Genomic DNA, 6,875 nt, shown 5'->3' with positions numbered 1-6,875 from the left:
TCAGCCAATCAGAATCAAGCACCGGAACTCTCCGTTTTATAAATATTTTTACAAAAACCTTTATCGACGGAAAGCACGTTTTTATTCTTCTGTCTTTGGTAATTCGCACATGATGATTACGAGAATGTAGCCACTTTGCTTCAGCAGAGCTCCATTTACCACAGAGACAGACTGAGTCACAATCCATAGCTGACTCAGAACCGGCCCGCATGAATACCTCTCAGAACGACCAACTTTAAGAGCATTAGTTCATTAATGAGCGATAAATACGAAACCAATCGGCTCCATTCGACAGGAGTGAAACCAACGAGCTCTCTAAAGATAATTATTTTGGCTACATGTTTGCTTAAGCCATGGCTTGACTGCACCGTTCAGCTCAAAGGTTATAGCTGTTATGAAGCTGGAGTCTCACAGTGCTCTATCAGTAACAGCAAGCGTTTGGAAGGGAGTGTGATCATCTGTCCCGTCACTGGTCTACAAGGCAAAGAGATTGTCCTCCGTCTGCTGTGTCGTCCTGTGGTTGCTGCTAGACGTGCTCGCGGGGGGTCTGGGCCCTCCAGCAGGGGCCGACGGTAAAGCCTTGCCTGCACTTTTGGCCCGCTCCTCTAAGAACTTGTCGAACTCTAAAGAGACATCAGGAGAACAACGGTCAACTGCATTCACGAGGTTAACCCTGTAAAGACCAATAATCCAAAAATCTGTTCTTTTTTTAATAGATCCGTGAAGATTGCGTACAACAGGTTTCATGTTGATAACTTAGAAATCAGATATGATACAGTGGGCTTTATAGAGTTAATGCAAATTTGAAATGGTATTTGAATATTTCCGGAATGTAACATTGAAGGGCTGGACATACGGGTAAATCCACACTGTACCTTTACTCGTGACTCCTTCCTCGGCCTCTTCACCCTTCTGTTTAAAGAAGTAAAGAGAATAAAATTATTAACACATCAGACCAGTCCGTTTTATTACTTGTACGCCACGTTGAGAATGAACAACTACTTACCATTCAGCTGGAAACCCACTTTACAATGTGACATTTTTATAATATTTATGTATGCATTTTCCCTATTATTTATGACAATAGATCAGTGTTGGGGACGTAATGACGTTAACTTAAGTGTAACAAAAAATAGTCTAACTTTTTTTTTTTCTGTAGTGTGCTACTGAATTTAGTGATAATACCTTGGACCTAAACAGAACTGCAAGAACTGAAAATTTTAAACAGTATTTATTCAGAATTCTTACAAATTCTGAATAAATACTGTGTCTTACAAAGGTATTATCACTAAATCAGTATTGGCTATTTAAAAAATAAATAAATAAAAAAATCTGCTCAGTTTTACGTAACAAATTCTGAATCCCAGCAGTTTGCGTCAAAGTAACTTCCCCAACACTGTTCAGTGGACATACATCACGTCACATTTATTGACTTCCACAAACTACAGTTATTTGAATATCAGTACAAACACTAGGGGTGTGCCATATCATACCGTCCACGATAACACGTGTATAAATGTTTACATGATAAAAAAAGTGTCATATCGCGATATCAATGATATAGCGACGCAATGACATATGGCACATTTACGTTCCCTAGCGCACACAACAACAACACCACCACAAACCCAACAGGTGTGTTCAACTTGAAGCAGCGCTGCGCTCTAGAGCATATTCGAGCGCACACTCTTAAGGCCCGTTCCCACCAAGGACGATAACTATAAAGATAGCGATAAAGATATAGTTCTCAGTATTAAAGAATAGGAGAATCCACACCACAACTATAACGATAAAGGCACAGAGAAACGATATCATTGGAATCACTTTCAAAACGATTGTTCTCCAGCTGATGAGCGATACAAACATTGACAGCCAATCAGAATCCATCCTGCTGTAACGAGCTCGAGAATTTAAAGCAGCAGACGCGCGTGCGCTTAGAATTAACAGACGATAGCGTTCGCTGGTGTGGACGCTAATATCGTTATCTTTATAGTTATCGTTCTTGGTGTGAACGGGGCTTTACCGTCAAAAATAGGTGAGGAGCCTATCTTTAGCGAAGCGATGCGGGGAGCCGCTTCTGAAACATGCCGCGGCGCGGCTGGTGTAAACACAAGCATTGACTAGAGTGGCCGCGATCAGTTCCGGTGGCCGCGTCGGAGCCATAATGCATCGTATACGCGTGCAGTGTAAATAAGGGGTAATAAAGTGTAAATAAGGGGTAATAAGGGGTATTTTGACGTCATCAGTCTGCTTCAAGTCGAACACACAGCTGCTGCTGCCACCTTATGACAATAGATTTACACTTTGAATTAGGTAGTCTGTCATCGATGACAGTAGCTCATTGGAAAAGGATGGAAAATGCCCTTTATTTTGTTTGCACTAATAAATGCTACTGCCTGCCAACTGCAATAACCAATAAAACGTTGTTCCATATTTTTTTTTATATCGTCATAAATATCGTTATCGCAAATATTCTTGAAATATCGTGATATAATTTTGAGGCTATATCGCCCACCCCTAACAAACACAACAATAACCAACTCCGCAAGATGACATCACATTCAACAACATCGCACTCATTGCAACTCCAACAACACAGGCTGGAGCTTTACGGACATCTTAAATTGGTAATTGAGCCCTAGTTAACGTTCATTAGGATCTGAATGAGTGGCATATGGTGGACTGACAACATGACTGGTGGAAATCAAAAAATGTAAACAAAAAATCCAAAATAGAACCAAACAGGCTTGGTTAAATGAAAGTGAGTACGACGACATGAAGTTACCATGGACACAAAAACAAAGAGAATGAAATCAAGGTAAAGAAGCCTCACCACATCAGCACAGAGCCACTCCTCAATGTCATCCATGACAGAGGACTGTGATACGGGGATCTATGGAGCAAAGCCGTGGACAAACCAAAGACCCCCAAAGCCATGAAAGAACAAAAAACACCCCCGACAAACAAAAACACAAACAATAAAATCACCAGAAGGTCTGAGAGGAAAATAACAACAGAAAAAATGCGATCAGCGTCAAACCGAGCCACACACTCATTTAACCCATCCAAGTGCACACACACAGCAGTGAGTATTGAACAAACACGCACGCGCGCACACACACACACACACACTCACACACACACTCACACTCCCACACACACAGACACACACATTACATTGTGTGTATATACACAATACATTACATTGTTTTTCATTTTTTATCTATTTTTGTTAACTTTTTTAAATCAAATATAACAGCCACAAGAAGTCTGCAGTGTCATTTCTTCTATTTGTTAAGATCAAGATCAAAATCAAAGTTTAACTACCAGTCCAAAGTTTGGACAAAAATAATTATTTATTCAGCTGTATGAACTTTGTTTTGTGGACATATTTAAATGGTGCCAATGTATGAATTTCTTTACAAAAAGAAAATAGCATCTTCTTAATGTAATGTCTTCATGTTTTATTTTAGTAATTTATTTATTTAGTTTTTTTTTTTTTATGTTTGTAATAAGTACAGAAATAAAAGTAGCCAAACGTGGAATATAATATAATATAATATAATATAATATAATATAATAATGAAAATATTGATTTATTTAATCCCAGGTTATATTTTTGGTTATTTTATTAAGTTAAATCTGATCAAATACAAATCTTAGAACAGGACTGTCATTCAGCTTAGAATGTTGTGAATTAATGAGGCGAGGAGGGGACTGTCAATAGTAGTGATGATGAAGATGATGGAAATGGAAAGGCTCTGACCACACAGCTGTCCAGTTTAAGATATGAAGGACCAACCTCTGGACAGTGTAACGCCCATTCACACTGACAGCGATTTTATGAGTGGATTTACACTACCCTTTAGAAGTTTGGGGTCAGTCATTTATTTTTATTTGTTTTAATAAATACATTTATTCAGCTTTAAATTGATAAGAAGTGACATTAAAGATATATGTTACACAGCATTTCTATTTCAAATAAAGGCTGTTCTTTTGAACGTTCTATTCATCAAAGAATCCTGAAAAAAAAAAATGTATCAGTTTCTACAAAAATTAAGCAGCACGACTGTTTTCAACATTGATGATAATCAGAAATGTTTCTTGAGCAGCAAATCAGCATATTAGACTGATTTCTGAAGATCATGTGACACTGAAGACTGGAGTAATGATGCTGAAAATACAGCTGCGCATCACAGGAATAAATGACAACTTACAATATATTTAAATAGAAAACTGTTGTTTTAAATTTCAAAATATTTCTATTTTTACTGTATTTTTGATCAAATAAATGCAGCCTGTGTGAGTTCAGATCCTGTTGCTGCTCATTTGCATAAAGTTCAACTTTGTTGCAACACTAGACACAACCACACTGCATCGTCAACCTGTTACCTGGAATCAGCAGCTCTCAGTGAAAACGAATGACTTCAGGGGACTCTCTTACTGCAGATCTCTATCAGTGTGAACGTCTTTTGACACCCTGAGTTTGGAGCTCTACAGAACAAAGGATCCAGAACCTTCCATGAGCCAAGGGCTGGTTATAACTGTGTTAATTCATGTTAAAGTCCAGGGTCTAGCTAGTGTATGAGATGAAATCTACTGCTTTTACCATAAAAAAAGGTAGGTGTTTCCTGCCTGTGATGATCAATGAGGTGATGAGAGGAAACTCACAGTAAAAGGGACAGAGCAAAGAGAAGAGCCCAGAAAACGCTCTGGAGCCTCTCAAGTGTTATTAAATCAGAGATGTTGAGAGAGAAAAAAAAAAGAGGCTGCGCTTTCCATACAATAAAAAATAAAACACATCAGTGTCTCAGCAATGGATGCTCTGCAGTGAATGGGTGCCGTCAGAATGAGAGTCCAAACAGCTGATAAAAACATCACAATAATCCACACCACTCCAGTCCATCAGTTAACATCTTGTGAACAGAAAAGTTGCATGTTTGTAAAAAAAACAAATCCATCATTAAGGCATTTTAAATATAAACTGTCGCTTCTAAGCAAAATACACATCCATAACAAATCCATAATCCAAACAATTCCTCCAGAAAAAAAAAAGTCCCTCTAACATCAAAATCCACCAACATATTTGTTTAGAACTGTGTTTATCTGTGCATATGAGACACTGATGCAATGCTACATTTCTCTAAACCTGATGAAGAAACAAACTCATCCTAATCTGGGATGGACCGAGAGTGAGCACATTTTCATTTCTGGGTAAAGTTTTCCTCTTAAGCTTTGTAAGTTGCCATTAAAAATCAGTCTCCCAATGAAAAATGAATGTAGTTTTTACTTATTAAATCCGACTGCTGCAACCTTTACGGTGCTTTAGTGGAGTTTGACAGCTGTGGATATTATAAACTCTCCCTGTGAGAACCGCTTTCATGGAAAAAATAACGTTGGAACGACGTAAATAAAGCCAGATCTTTCATGTTTGGCTGATGTCTATAAACACATATGGAATCAGGATCACCGCAGCAGGCTGTGATTAAGCGAGCGGCTCTCTCGTTTACTGTGGCTGTGTTTTAGTGGTGGTGGGAGGGAGGTACGGGATGGAGATCAAGGTCAGGGCTGAGTGGACACGAAGGGGACAGTGGTTCTGAAAACTAGAAACCTAGAACAACTTTTTTGACATTAAGCTTAATGGCAGCTAACACCAAACATCACATTTAATTATAGCAACAATTACTGTGGTGGTATTTTGTAAGGAATATATACAGCAATGCAGGCAGCAACTAATATTCTTTCATCCAAAGCAAACCCAAGCTAATCTGGCAGCAAATATCCAGCCCAACCTGGGCATTAACAAGCTGAGGCATGTTGAAGGCTAATTGTGAACATGTCATTTTGTGACCAATACATGAACAGGAGCATTATGTCAAAAGTGACTATGAATGACGTGCAAAGACCGAGAACTAGAAATGTGTTAAATTTCCATTCAAAACTAGTGCAAGTCCCCATCTTAAGTCTTAAGTAATAACATGCACACAGTGAGTGCTCAGAGAGTCTCGTCAGCCATTAGCACCAAACCCTTCATTATTATGAAGCTATATGCTGTAGGAAACTCACCCCAGTGGCATTTTGCTGTCTGATGTCTAAAGCAGATGCCAGTCCCACCAGAGCCTGAGGTTCCTCATAGTTAACACTGGAAAATAAGCAGAGAATATAGTTTAGAGTTGATTTTTTTTTAATGTGGTTTAACTATAGTGGTGTGGAAATGGCACTCACTTTTTGCGCTGGTCGGCCAGAGAGCTGGACCTGGTGTGGGCGAACATGTCAAAGTCGTCCTGAGGGTTGCGAGCGGTTAGAGAGCTGAGAGTCCCGGGGACGCTGTCTGCACCCACTTCTACCGGGAGTAAATCATGTTAAAGAGAAGTTTTTCAGTGGTATATATATATATATATATAAAAAAAAAAACATTTATTGCATTATACAACAAAAAAAAATCACGTTAAATACTTTTGAATGAACTTTTGAATAGGTTTATTAGCTGTATTTAGTCTATGTTGTCATCCTAATTAAAGGGGTCACATAATGCGATTTCAAGTTTTTCTTTCTCTTTGGAGTGTTACAAGCTGTTCGTGAATAGATAAGATCCCTAAAGTTGCAAAGACTAAAGTCTCAAACCCAAAGATATACTCTTTATAAAAGTTAAGACTCGTCCACGTCCTCCTAAAACGCCTCGTTTAAACACACCCCCACATGTCTACGTCACTGTGTGGGAAGATTTGCATAACGCCGCCCAAATGTTCACACAAAGAAAGAAGGCGTAACTTTTATTCTCGCTGTAGTATTGTTGCTGCCGCCATGTCGTGAAGACGCTGTGTGTTTCGTTGTGAAAGCGAAACTACTTTGTCTGGTCTTCCAAAAGAGGACAC

At 38.8% G+C, this 6,875-nt stretch overlaps 1 pseudogene; it reads right to left on the bottom strand.

Annotated features, from left to right (window-relative positions):
* Positions 1-6,875, bottom strand: part of LOC107691216 (TOM1-like protein 2) — a 22,312-nt pseudogene continuing 15,437 nt past the window's right edge.

The sequence above is a fragment of the Sinocyclocheilus anshuiensis genome, unplaced genomic scaffold (genome assembly GCF_001515605.1).
Source record: "Sinocyclocheilus anshuiensis isolate Anshui unplaced genomic scaffold, SAMN03320099.WGS_v1.1 scaffold202, whole genome shotgun sequence".
NCBI lineage: Eukaryota > Metazoa > Chordata > Actinopteri > Cypriniformes > Cyprinidae > Sinocyclocheilus > Sinocyclocheilus anshuiensis.
Note: the sequence above shows the minus strand (reverse complement) of the source record. Positions and strands in the feature narration are given on the sequence as shown.